Source organism: Mauremys reevesii, linkage group 2 (genome assembly GCF_016161935.1).
Source record: "Mauremys reevesii isolate NIE-2019 linkage group 2, ASM1616193v1, whole genome shotgun sequence".
NCBI classification, from domain to species: Eukaryota; Metazoa; Chordata; order Testudines; family Geoemydidae; genus Mauremys; species Mauremys reevesii.
The window spans coordinates 137001955-137016487 of record NC_052624.1 but is presented as its reverse complement, the minus strand read 5'-3'; the positions used below and the strand labels follow the sequence as shown (position 1 = coordinate 137016487).

General features: G+C 42.7%; 1 long non-coding RNA gene across 1 annotated transcript in view; it reads right to left on the bottom strand.

The window, feature by feature from the left end:
- Window positions 1-884: 884 nt before the first annotated feature.
- Window positions 885-14533, bottom strand: part of LOC120396785 — a 37432-nt gene continuing 23783 nt past the window's right edge. The window contains exons 2-5 of the long non-coding RNA XR_005593376.1: window positions 12535-12634; window positions 8616-8686; window positions 1004-1063; window positions 885-910 (exon numbers count right to left, since the gene is read on the bottom strand). This is a non-coding gene — a long non-coding RNA (uncharacterized LOC120396785). The remainder of the gene's footprint in view (window positions 911-1003; window positions 1064-8615; window positions 8687-12534; window positions 12635-14533) is intronic.

Here is a 14533-nt window from a genome sequence, read left to right as displayed (position 1 = left end):
TTTTACAGTGCATATATTTATAATAAAAATAAATATAAACTGAGCACTGTACACTTTATATTCTGTGTTGTAATTGAAATTAATATATATGAAAATGTAGAAACCATCTAAAAATATTTAAGTAAATGGTGTTCTATTATTAACAGTGTGATTAATCATGATTAATTTTTTTAATCGCTTGACAGCCCTAATTGTAACACATGTACACTCACTGACTTCACCTCCACAACAGACTCCCTTTCACTTCCATCATACTGCCACCCACAAGTAACGTACGAGTATCTCTAAATCACACTAAAACTCTAACTTCATTACAGCCTCAGGGAGACTAACATATTTTACTAATAGACATACTTCAACTGAGTGAAATTACTACTTAAAAATATCTGAGGTCATGGGTCAGGAGCAGGGGTCACCTTTGGCAGCTCTTGGAAGTATATGAGATTTGCAGATGGAATGCATAGGAGAAGAGGATCATCAAACCCACCATCTGAACAGAATAACTTAAGTAAAACTCTGTAAAGTTCCCTGGGGAGTAGGGAAAATTTTTGGTTAACATCTATTTCCCTATCTAGCCATCTTATTTTCCATTTCTTGTTGTTGGGCATCCATGTTTGCTACCCTTCTTCTCCACTAGTTTGGTGCACTTTTGAGAAAAGGCATGAAAGGCTAGCCGCACATCATTGGATAATCTGCCCAGCAACAGGAGATTATAATAGCCCATCTCCCTGGTCACTCAGGGCTGTCCGCCTGAGACAGTGAATTCCTGTTCAGGATTAGGGTTGCTACCCAACTAAGTAGATTAAGATCATAACAGCTCTGGTTTTATGGTTAGGGTTACTAACCTGCATGCAAGGGCAGCAGCCCACTGGCTGTCCTCAGTCTCTGGATCTTACACACACAGAGGATGCTGCAGGGAAAAGACCAGTGAGGGAGAGGAATCAGTTACCTGGTCGCTGCCCCGTCTTCACGGAGAAGACCTGCCGGGGAAAGATCAGCGTACCTGCCTGTGGTCCTGTCTTTGAGCCCCTTGCTGTCTCACATCTTCCACCATCCAGTGCTCCTGCCATCAAGATATGGTATAGTGACATCTCAGTAACTCTCACCATCTACCTGTATACTTAGGGTAGGTCTGAGCTTCAAGCTCTCTTTATATGTTAACTGCCTAGTCTGTTTATATCTGGTCCTGTACATTTGGATGTCCTACTCTATGTTAACTTACCTTATTTTAATAAATCTTGTCAACTGTTTTGCACCTTACCCCATTGTATGTTTTCATTTGGGATTGTAACAACCCAATGATAGACGCGGGATTAGGGGGAATGAATCTTCTTGTCCTGGCCAAGCGAACAGTTGTGGTGACCGTGGCAGGATTCCCTATTTGTTTTGTCCCTCTTATTATTTGCTCGGCTAGTTAACTGCAACCCAGAGGTTGTGCGGGCAGGTTGCTGTTCCGAGTGTGCACGAACAGGGACCAGTGGGTGGGCCTTGCAAGACTCTGTCTGGAATACTGCTGAGACCTGCTGCAGATAGAGCTGTATGTTGGCTGCGTCCTGTGGCCTGGAAGTCACAGACTCCCTGCTTGCCTCTAAGACCAGGAAGAGTCACCGGCTTTGTTTGCCGCAGAAAAGCCCTTTCAGGGGCGAGTTTAAGTGACAGCCTTCTGTGCCGGTGAGAGTAAGAGAGTGGTTCATTGGGGGACTGCCATTGTGGTACACTTGTGCCTTGGACAAGTGGCCCAGCCTGTGCGCTGTGGGATTTGTGCCTACCGCCGACTGACCCTACTGGTACGAAGCCAGCGGCGGTCTCGACCAATTGTGTCGGGAGGGCAAGCGGCGACCTGCAGCTACTACAGCCCAGCCCCTGGGAGGACTGTGTCTTCACCCAGTGTTGCGTCAGGTGGCAGCCTAGATTTTGTGGAGCAAGCGTGGACACTGAGACCAGCTTGGTTCAAGCAGGATCTAACCCAGCCCGCCAGTAAAGTTGCAGATACTGGCACTGAGGGAGGCACATTCCTGTCTCAAGCACATGCCGGCCAGTGCTGGGTGTGTTCAACTGTTGTTGCCAAGCAAGTAGGGCACTAGTAGTGGGCAGGGCCAGATTAAGGCAGGGGTTTTAGGAGCTGCAGCCCAGGGCCCCGGCTCAAGGAGGGCCACGCAAAAATAAATCACAGGCAGCGTCTCCGGGCTGCTAAAAATCCCACGGCGCAGCGGGGTGCTCAGACAGGCTGCCTGCATGCCGTGGCCTCACACCACTCTCGGAAGTGGCCTGCTGCTAGCAGGTCTCTGCGGCACCTGGTGGAAAGGGGCGAGGGAGCAGCTCTGCATACTGCCCCCGCCCCCAGCACCATCCCTGCAACTCCTGGCCAATGGGAGCTATGGGTGCGGCACTTGCGGGCATGGGCAGCACACAGAGACATGCTGTCCCCCCTCCCTCCAGGGGCCACAGAGATGTGCTAGCAGCCGGCTGCTTCTCGGAGTGGTGTGGGGCTATGGCAGGCAGCCTGCCTCAGCCCTGCTGTGCCGCCGAATGGGAGCCACCTGTAACAAGCGCCTCCCAGCTGCAGCCTGCACCTCGCACCCCCTCCTCCACCCCAATCCCCTGCCCCAGCCTCCTCCTGCACCAAACTCCCTCCCAGGAAAAAGACTTGTATACAGCAGCCCCCCAAAATCTAATAGCCCTGGGCTGACAGGACAGTTAATCCAGCCCTGGTAGTGGGCAATACAGCCCAAGGTTCTGGCGGTTCCTGTCACACCAGCTGGCATGAGCGCATGGACCTACAGATCCTCCCTGCTGGAGCAGAATACAAATTCCCTTGTGTTTGGTGTGCACTTGTTGGGAAAAGTGAAGAACCCCTGGGCAGAGGGACTGTTTCAGGGGAGGGACTCATTCGCCACTCTGACCCAAAAGTGGGAGGCTTTTGTCCAGGGGAAACCAAAGCCTTCCAAGAAGGTTAAAAAGTGGGCTCTGATTTATGGCCTGTATTCAGTCTGTGTGGCGCTAAATAAGTATAGCACCACACTGGCAGAAAATCAGTTTAAAGGCTTGTGATATAAAATTAGAAAAGACAGGCTGAAGAGTGGAGGTAATCGAGGCCCAGAATAGGACTTATGCAGCACAGATTGAGAGACTAGAGATGCAGGTATAGGACCTGAACAACCTCATAGCCAAGTGTCAGGGGAGGATTTTAGTGCCCTCCCTGGACACCTTCAGATTGCAGATATAGATTCCAATCTGCAGTTATATGAAGCCATTTTAAAATTTTATTATCTGCACAAGAACATTATTGGCCATTATTATTCTGACTGCCAATGGGCCACTGAATGTCCAGAGAAATATTTAAACAGAAAAAAAAACCCTCCTCTGTTGGCTAGCTGAAGCATCATTGTATGACACTCCCAAATTTTGAGAGGTGGTTTGGCATGGACTCACCCCGATACTCAAGGTCACCCTGGGAGCACTGGATCCCCAGATAATCACTCTGAGGGAGATGGAAAATCACCAGTCATTTGAAAAACAATGGGAAGCTTTCCCATTGTCTGCCCACAGAAAACGAGTGTCTGTGGTAACTGAGAAGGAAAACAAGGAGTTCAGGAAAAGTCCTCAGGGAAGTCCCAGCTACTCCCAAAGCACTAAAAGACCAGCAGCATCTCACCAAAATCAAGAAGGACAATCAAGCAGCCTGCACTGGCAGGAACAGAAAGCATTCCACTACCTGGTGTGGAAGCAGCTGCTGCATTTTGAAAACAAAGATGATATTGACAGGCTGCCCACCGAAGAGGTTCTGCAAAGGTTGGCTCTACATGAAAAGAGCCAACCAGAACAGCAGGCAGCCACCTCTTCCACCTTATTGTGATGGCACCAGACTCCTCCTCATTCCCCAGAGAAGGCACCCATATTCCATGATAGCTGGGGAAGACACATAACAATGGTCACCATGGAGGGAGAGTTCGGGGGAACTAAGCCAACCTATGTTGGTAGACACGTGTGCCTCGGTTTCCCTTTTGTGTTCCATGGGAGAACCTAGAGTAGAACTGATTCCCATAGCAACATGAAGGATCCTGGAGGGATTTAATGGGGGTAGCAGCATGGTGGTCTTTACAAGACCTATTAAGTGCACTATACATACTGTGTCAACCTGAGCTTCCTTTGCCAACCAGGATTTGGATGGTCAGGGCATTCTGGGAATCGACCTTTTGGCAAAGCTAAATTTGATCATGGACTTACCAAACAGACAGCTGATCGAGTGCAAGAAAGCAAATCAGCATGTCATAAATATCAGCATCCCCTTGGGTTGCTGCCCTGAAGGCTCCAGAAAATATCGTTATGCCTAAATAGGAAGCTGATGTAACTGAGGTGGCACAGAAATATCCAGGAATGTTTGCTACACATAGATTGCAATATTGCAAAATTGTAGCAGAGGTTGGGTGGATGGACCCGACCTGAGGCATTTAAAGCAGTATAGGTACCCTGCTGCTGCTGTAGAGGGGCTAAAACCTACCATCCAGGCCCTAGTTCAGCAAGGGGTTCTCAGAGAAACAGAGAGCTCCTGTAACTCCCCTATTTGGCCAGTGCTTAAGGCAGACCGCAAAACCTAGTGCCTAACAGTGGACCACCATGAGCTAAACCGTGTAACACCTAGGCTTGCTCCGATAGTTTAGTTGAGTTACTGCTCTGATGACCAGGAGATTGCTGAGCGATGTTCCGTGGTTAAGGTGACAGAAATTGTTGTGAATTCTCCATCTTCCACCCCGCTCTGGTAGTGGCCAAATATAATGAAATTATGGCAGCAACTACATCAGGGGCAAGATGCTTTATTGTGCTTGACTTGGCAAACACATTCTTTTCAATATCCCTCCATGCAGCCCCCCAGCATAAGTTTGTGTTTACCTATGAGGGACAATAATACACATTCAGCAGAATCCCACAAGAACTGCAAAACACCCCCTCTAATTGTCATAAGCATGTCTCTGGAATGTGGATGGACATAAGGAACAGAGAATATATCTGAAGTTATGCCAATGACATACTAATTTCCACCACCACCAGGCAGGCAAATTTAGAGACTCTGGATGTTGTACTGGGAAAGATCCATGGGACAGGGTTTGTGATCAACCCTGAAAAAGCCCAGATGGCTCTTACTGACATGACTTATCCTGGGATCAGACTGGGTCCAGAGAGCTGGCGCCCCTATGATCAAAGAGTCAGCCTTATTTGCAAATTGCCAGCCCTGCAAGATATCGCTGCCTTGTGCTCCTTCCTCAGTCTCATCAGTTTTAGTGAGCTGTGGAGACCTGCTTTGCAGATTCTGACACACACTCTGGGTGTGAAGTCCTGCCTGTACAGCATTGTCCCTGTGCTACCTACATGCTTTTTAGTTCTTTGTGGATTCACAGGGTACCACGGGATTTGGCCTTTGTTAATTAAAGGAAGTTTACACTCTGTGTAGATTTCAAGGCACTCTGTTTTTTTGACCAGCCAAACCAATACAAAAGTGCCAGCAGTTAGACAGTTATTAATAACTTTCACTGCAGTAACTGTGCAAGGCAAGCCCAACAGCAGCTGCTTCTGTTTTCAGATCTTTCACATATGAGGCTTATAATAACCCAGACTCACCCTTGATCCTGCCATTTGCAATTGATGTATCCCACCACCTACGGTGAAACTTAAGCTTAATTAAAGCCTCAGACTGCACCAGTTATCTAAGTTACTCATTATTTTCATAATCATGATATTTCCAAATACAGATAAAGTGAAGTGTCAGACCATGAATATAGATGTCAAGACCTAGGCACATCCCCACTAATGATCTTATTCACCATCAAATGCATATAGCCCCTAAAAATCCTTTAAATATAATTTTAAAAGTCTAGTAAGTCGTGAAAAGCAAACACTTCTAATTTTTTAGCCACAAACTCCTCAAGTAAAAATAAAATAGTGTATAAGAAAGTGTTGGATTGATAGTGCTTGGCCTTTTCAATATATTTAAGTATATGATCCCAAGTGATCAGAGCGGGTTAACAAAATGCTATTAGTAATTAAAATAAAACTAAACTTTATAGTTAGGGAATGACAGACAAGATGAGAAGGTATGAATCTTCCAAGATGAAAACAGAAGAAAATGAGATACAATTGGAACTTCAATAAGTGTAAATGTGTATGCATACAGGGAAGGTGTCAGTGATTTATCTTTTAAAAAAAGGAATAGTAGTTAAATCTGTGTAACGTACACATGGCATCACAGATATAATAGTACTTTATGCTAACCTATCTTGAATTAATATAAGCCATATTGATGGACTTGTTCCCATATATGTTTCCTATCCTTATACAATCTCTGATCATAATTCATTCAAAAACTTCTTAGGAAAGGTGATATTTACATACGTGTTTCTCACTAGAATTTGTTCACAATATTGTGGAAATAGAGCAAGAACTGACAGGGATTTGAAGGGGATTTCAATGCAAACAGTCCCCTCTGTGAGCAAGAGTCAGGCTAGCTGTAACCCTAATAATGCGAGATTTGTATAAGTAAAGATTGTGTGAGGAGAGTGGGAAAGAACTGTGTGAGAAGTGTTGCGACTTTGTGTTAGATAAGTATGGAATGTAGACTATAGTCTAAATAGAAGTGAGAAAAATAAGATATCAGGATGACATATGTATAAACAAAATGCAGCTCTTGCTCATTATTATATGTAACAAAAGGTAATAAATGCTTGCTGTAATTGTTTACCTGTAGAGAGACCTGTTTAGCTCTCTCCCTCCACACAATTGCTAGAGATAATAAAGTATCTGACTTGCTGCACCCAACCTGAGAGTGAGAACTCTGTTTTTCTCCGACAATATATAATAAAGTGTCCTGTAGCACCTTATAGACTAACAGATGTATTGGAGCATAAGCTTTCATGGGTGAATACCCACTTCGTCAAATAAATGTAGTGGAAATTTCCAGAGGCAGGTATAAATATGCAGGCAAGAATCAGTCTAGAGATAAAGAGGTTAAGTTCAATCACGAAGGATGAGGCCCTCTTCTAGCAGTTGAGGTCTGAACACCAAGGGAGGAGAAACTGCTTTTGTAGTTGGCTAGCCATTCACAGTCTTTGTTTAATCCTGAGCTGATGGTGTCAAATTTGAAAATGAACTGAAGCTCAGCAGTTTCTCTTTGAAGTCTGGTCCTGAAGATTTTTTGTTGCAGGATGGCTACCTTTAAATCTGCTGTTGTGTGTCCAGGGAGGTTGAAGTGTTCTCCTACAGGTTTTTGTATATTGCCATTCCTAATATCTGACTTGTGTCCATTTATCCTTTTACGTAGGGACTGTCCAGTTTGGCCGATGTACATAGCAGAGGGGCATTGCTGGCACATGATGGCGTATATTACATTGGTGGACGTGCAGGTGAATGAATCAGTGATGTTGTGGCTGATCTGGTTAGGTCCTGTGATGGTGTCACCAGTGTAAATATGTGGGCATAGTTGTCATCAAGGTTTTTTGCACGGATTGGTTCCTGAGTTAGAGTTACTATGGTGTGGTGTGTGGTTGCTGGTGAGAATATGCTTAAGTTTGGCGGGTTGTCTGTGGGCGAGGACTGGCCTGCCTCCCAAGGCCTGTGAAAGCAAGTGATCATTGTCCAGGATGGGTTGTAGATCACTGATGATGCGTTGGAGGGGTTTTAGCTGGGGACTGTATGTGATGGCCAGTGGAGTTCTGGTTTCTTTCTTGGGCTTGTCTTGCAGCAGGAGGCTTCTGGGTACACATCTGGCTCTGTTGATTTGTTTCCTTATTTCCTCATGCCGGCATCGTAGATTTGAGAATGCTTGGTGAAGATCTTGTAGGCATTCGTCTCTGTCTGAGGGGTTGGAACAAATGTGGTTGTACTTCAGTGCTTGGCTGTAGATGATGGATCGTGTGGTGTGTCTGGGATGGAAGCTAGAGGCATGAAGGTAGGCTCAGCGGTCGGTGGGTTTTCGATATAGGGTGGTGAAATCAAAGTTAAGCACATGTGTAAGTGTTTGCAGATTGTAGCCTAAAGATGTTTACATTCATTGATTTGAATTTGTTGGATGCTTTACAGTCATTACAGATTGGACTGGAATATGGTACAAAAAATAAAAAAAAATATTTAAAAATTTAGCGGCAGGTAGAGGTTGCATAAACAATTTGATTAAAGGATGATTGCTTATATTTAAGGAGTTTCTTTTCCTTTTAATATGAAAGTATAAACACCATTGTCATTAATGGGAGTTACAAAGATGTAGGAGAGAGAAGACCTTTCAGGGCTAATATATATTAAAAGTGTTTGCACACCTGGAAAGTCCTGGAAAAGATTAAAAACAAAGAAACAAACAAACCTTACAGAGCCTCATGCTGCAGAAACCCAGACATCTTTATAAGGGAAGCAATCTTTTAGGAACAGCAAGGCCTGAGTCAAAATAATGGGAAAGGACCAGAAAAGAATTGGATGAAGAGCAGATGAAGAAAGTAACTCCAGGATATGAAGGATACATCATTTAATCCAACAGACTATACATACTTTAACATTTAATAGGAAAACACAAAATTTCAAGATTTCAGTTAAGTATTTGGGGTTCTTGAAAATCTTAATATGATTATAATCACCTTAATGCAGTGCCAAATCCTAATGCAGTTCTACTCAGAGCCTGGTCCTGAAGTCCTTGCTCTGACAAAACCTGATTGATTACAAATGAGACATGCAGTCAGAGAAGAAAATTGGGCAGTAGCTGTTTCCTACCAAAAGACAGCTGTAAAAGCACATTATACTAAGATTATAAAATGGTTTTCCATTTTTAACAGTTAATTTGCTCTCCTGAGATGAAGTCTTGGCCCCGCTGCAATCAGTGGGAGTTTTGCTATTGGCTTCAATTGGGGCCAGGATTTAAGCCCTGTAATTACTACAAAACCATAAGTTGACTACAAGTCCTGATCTATTATCACTGTACCGTTGTCATGCCCACAAAGGCTTAGACTAGGAGCTTTGTGCAGATTCTTTCCAGTTAGATGAATTTACCCTGAATTTGTTAACATGTAATATAAGATCACTTTGGAGCTTTCAGTTTTTGAATGGTTAGTAAACAGATAAAAAGAGTGGCAGGACCCTAAAACGATGATGTTGCCCAAACACCATGTATTGGATGGCTGCCCTTTATGATAATGATGACCATTATTCACTCAAAGATCATGTTTGATGTTGCATAATGAAACAAGTATATGAAGTACTGAGGAGCTATCTATCTGCCTATTGAAAAAAACAAAAGAGTGTATCAGAGGGAAAATTACCTTGAGGAATGTTTTGATTAGATCAGGCTAACTCACATATTGTAGGTTCAGAGCTTGACTTGGACTCAGGCATTATTGGGCTAATGTTCCACTAAAGTGACATTGTGAAAGAATGTAGATGAGATGGGAGGAGAGAAGGCAGGGTAAAATACTAATACAGGGAAACACTTACATTTAAAGCACAGCCCTCCCTCTCATTCACACTGTGTGGAGGTGCACTTCCCCACTGAGAGAGCTCCAGGAGGTACCCACACAGCTCTACTGATTATTTTGTATGTGGGGAATATGACCATTGCTCTGCCACCACCTATCCAATTTACATAATCTAGCACCTAGCACACAATGTAGCGGAGCACAAGCCTCATATTGTCTTCCCGTCAGAGAGTGCAAAGACTAGCATTGCACTTGACCCAAGTGCAGGTGCAAAGAGGGAGGTTCCTGGTGCTCTTTTCTCCCCTTTGCACACCCACACCGCTCTATGAACAATCTTACCTACAATATGAGATGTAAATCATATGCAGGACACCTACCCCATTGGACTGGCCTTTATTTGGGGAGTAATGTGCTATTTTATGCCTAACAGGTTTCCCTTTAACTGAAAAGGCTTTGGACTTTTTTTTTTTTAACAAACAAAAAAATAATGAATTACCACAGTGGGGGAAACAAAATTTAAATTACAGAAGGAGGAGAGGTTTTCAAAATCAAACAGGTTTGTGAGCTGCAAAAAAAAATGTTTAAAAGATTTGTAAAATTTTGAACTTAGTGATATTACTTCTTCCCTCCTGAGACAATAGGATAAAAAGGTCCTTGATTCCCTCCTACTGGCCCAACTATAAACATGGAAATGGAAAACTATTTTGTTGTCCTGCCACTTTAAGTGCAAACAATGGTTTTGATTGATTGCTGCCTTGCTCCAGTTTTATGCTGATGTGACTCTGATGAAGTCAATGTTGTTACACTGGTGTAAAATTGGGTGGATGTAATGTTGAACCAAGTCCAACATTCCTAACTACAACTATAGTAAAGTTGGAACAAACTTGAACATGAAACTTGGTAAAGTGGGACTAAAATTTAATAGCAAAGATTAAAAACCTGTGAGAAATATGTCATAAACAAACAGGAAATCTAGAGTTCTAGATGAAATAGTCATTGACAGCTGATGTCCACTGAACCTTCAATATTTCTATCAATGTGTCTGTCAATTTGAATTTCTTTCTAGGGCATTTCAAACAGACATACTGAACTGATATGAAGTAATTTCAACCTCAGGAATGCTTAGAGACTTGTTGGTAACTGATGGCTAATTCAGACAACTTGCCTATGTCCTCATCTGAAGGTCTTATGATAGATGCTTGGGGAGTGTTTTCTGTGCATCAGGAGTTACACGCACAAATTGTAACAATAAGAAGGAGCTGTGTTATTAAATTCCAATTCAGCATGATGAAAATTCTGCAGAATATCTTCAGTTCTTATAGGAGACTGTATATCATGGTGCTGCATTGACATTGACTAGACTTCTTCAGAGTCTTAATGTGGTTTTTGATATTAAGAAAATTGCCTTCTATTATTGTACATTTTTAAAATAGCTGCATCAAGCAATTTAGATCATACCATAAGACAGAATTTAAAAAAAAAATCAGTGAAGCATTCCATATTTGTATCTATTTTCTAAAGGAAGATCTGTGTGTGGGAGTATCTATTCCTGTCTAACTTAGTAACTAGAAAAAATATACAGATTCTGCCTGCTTATGATTAGCAAAGATCTTCAGTCTCCATAGGCATCTACAACCTTGCACTGAAATGCAGGATCTCTTTCTGTCAAGTAACATTTTAAGTTCTTATTCTGAATGCTATCCTGTGCCATGCCTAAGTCTTCCTAGCTTTACTGTTTTCCAAATATCTTCTTCCTATTGAATATATCAGTCTTTTCGATTAGTTTAACACATATGCAGTAGATTGTGATTTGCAGGTTGAATGTCATCTTGTCCATATGAATAACCTTCTAAAATCCCCTTTTATTATAGTCCTGCCTTCCCTAAATTGATCTTGATCTGACTATCACAATCCAGTGTAGCGAGTGGACATTTTTTTCCATTCTTTTCCAAGCCCACATGCCTGCAGAGCTGCCTCTGCATGAGAATGGAGCATGGTTTGTGAAATGATGATGCAGTGACAATGCTCCCTCTGACAGCTTGTGGCTTGGTACCTATAAAAGACATCAGACATCTTGGAGTTTCTACTGAGAGCTGCACCTCTGGACTGCCACTTAGTGCTGGCAATGCCTGAAAGGCAGAATTGAACCCTAAATATTTATAATCTTATGAAAAGAATATATTGCATTAGAAAGATTGTATAGGTTCAGTGTCATGTAAAATCTAATGCTTATTTTAAAATTGTACTGTTTATTTAACCAGAAGAGACATGACACCAATGGAGTAAGACTAGATTCATTTCAGTATTAAGACTGGACTTGAACAAATGCTATGTAATGTAATCCTAAATGTGGCCCAGTCTCCAGCTGTTTGAAGAAGCTTATTACATCCCTCTCTACATACTATTTTGACTTGGTTTTGTAATGGTACAAGTATACGAGTAACCTTCAGTACATGAAAAATTCTTTCATTTAATCAAATGCATTTTTAAGAGGGGCATTTCTCGGTCAAGTTTTTCCATTGTGAAATACAATATGAAATTCACTATGCAGAATAAGAGTCTGTTTGAACTACTACTAAAGCAATCTTTGTATTTGTCCTTGAGAAGGCTATACACATTTTTCATATCTTACAGCTTCAATGAAGGGTTTGATGTACTTCAGGCTTCAGATTCTTATACTGAAGAGACCTAGATGTAATTCAGACTTCTTGCATGAATCCACGTTGGAACTTAAACACTAACCTGTTCTCATTCTCCACATTAAAATAAATCAATAAATTACAAAGTTTAGTTTACTAAATAAAAAAAATTGCCTAAAGAAATCCTTATTTTGTATAGCCCTAAATTCCTGAAGGGTAACAATGATAATTAAGTGGTCTGTTCTTTATAAACTGAGATCTTGCTAGCTAGGCAAAAGTAATATTTTTACATGTTTTTGACAGTTACAGAGCTGGTAGAAGCAATATATTTGCATTTCAGCAAAGGGAGATTTCACAAGTGACATGGTCAGCAAATGTGGACCAATCCTCCCACCCAGTGTGTAAACAAAGAGCTGCAGCACTCAGGGAAGGAAACTGCGTGATCTTACCTGGGGTCTCCAAACTGCTAGCTGTAGTTTTTGTTTTCAGGAGCAATGTGCTTATTTGATATCTAGAGGTCACTGTGGCACCTGCTGCTGGAATATCTACCTGGGGGAAAAAATGAGGTAACTAAACAACTTGGTGTCCCTCATTCTTCTTTTCCTCAGAAGGAATTACACACTTCCTGTCCCAAACATCTTCAAATTTCACTACTGTTTCTGGGGGGAGTAAACATCAAATACATTTCAATTATTGGAAATTAATAAAATATAATACCAACCGCAAGTATCTGCACAATTTTTTTTGGGGGGGGGCGGGATCAGACCTGCTTATCTCTGGATTTCAAACCACACCTCAGACTTTTCTGCTTGCTAATAGGGTCTGCCAATTTTCTCGGCTAACTGTGAGGGTGGGAGGACCCTGCTGGCTGAGGATTCTCCCCACATACAGTAGATTCCACTTATCAGCAACCTCTCACTTGCCAGCAAAAAGTTGCTATTATCCGGCAGTTGCTAATAAGTGAAAGACAAGTTTTTGAGGCAGCAGCCACACAAGTAAGCACTGGGACATGCCTTCCCTGGCTGCCCCCCTGCAAAACTCCTTGCAGAGAGAGGGAGAGCGCAGTCCAAATGCCCAGACTTTCTACAGGGAGCAGGGGCACTGAAGCCCACAGAGCTGCACAGTACCTCTCCTTGCACTCTCAGGGGCACAGGACTCATCACAGCCCAGTGCTTCCTTCTTTGGATACAGTTCGCCAGCAGGGTTCAGCCCAAAGACTACAGGGAGAGGTACTCTAGATTAACAGGTTGTTAGCTTGACTCTAAGTTGCCCAAGGCCTGGTAGGTTACAGAAAGTCATGGTAAAATTGGCTGAGACTAGTTAGAACCTGCCAAAGGAGAGTGTGTCCGGGGGAATGAACCCAAAAAGATAGAGAAGGTTCCAGAAAACTATACAGAAAGTGCACAAATAATGTGTAGTTACCAAGACAACACAGCCTGTGTAGAAGAGTATAAAGGACAGACTGTGAGGAGAAGTTTGGGACTCAGCAGGTTTGCTGAGGTTATCTAGCCGCCATCAAGACCCATCAATGCAGACCCCAAGGACTCATTCTGGTGCCTGGCCAGCTCCATTCTGGGACTTCGCTACTAGGACTGCATAAGTTAGGGTGCTGTTAATGGTCAATAGTTGCTTGCTCAGGTATTCAATATACTTTGTTTAAACAGAGAATGGAAGGCTTTTGTCTGATTACTGGTGTGGCCTGACTTACCCACAAAATTTGGTCAAAAGATTTGGCATCCCTCAGCGAGCATTGAAATTGGAGCCAATGGAACTGAGCAGAAGTTTTTTGGACACAGTAATAAAAGGGTTGTCACCTTTTTCCTGTGGTAGAGTTGTGTGTACTTCTTAGGCTTCCAAGGGTTTGGAGGGTTTTAGGACCTCCCCTAATAGAGTTCAAAATGGCAGAAACTTCTTCAGTGTACCAATTCGTACTTCAAAAATGTCTATCCCCAATCAGGGCACCAGAGGCATATAGGGGCCCAGATACTTATTTGCAACTGTGTGCACTCTGGAAGAGCTGGGTAGCATTGAGGAAAAAGCCAAAACTGAATAGAAAGACAAAGAAAAGGGCAGCATAGCAAGGATGCTTATGGTGTGTAGGGAATTTAAAACCGGAAGAGGGATGGGATGCTTTGAGTACAATTCAGAAATTAGAAAGTGAAAAGGAGGAGTCACAAGGAAGTATGGAAAAATTGCAAGCTCAAATTAATGGGTTGCAAGGAGATTAGTTGAAAAGTGCCGTGGAGATAACCCGGCTAGAAAATAAGCTCAGTAATGAGAAAGTGAGAAATGATCAACTTAGCAAAGAGGTTGAGGGATGGAAAAAGAAAGCTCAGGACACTCAGGGAGCTATAAGGACTATATTGAAAGAATCCCAGGGTAAGTCATGCCCAGATCATTGGGAATGTCAGGTTCAAATTAGGGAACTGCAATTGAAATTGGGAGTGT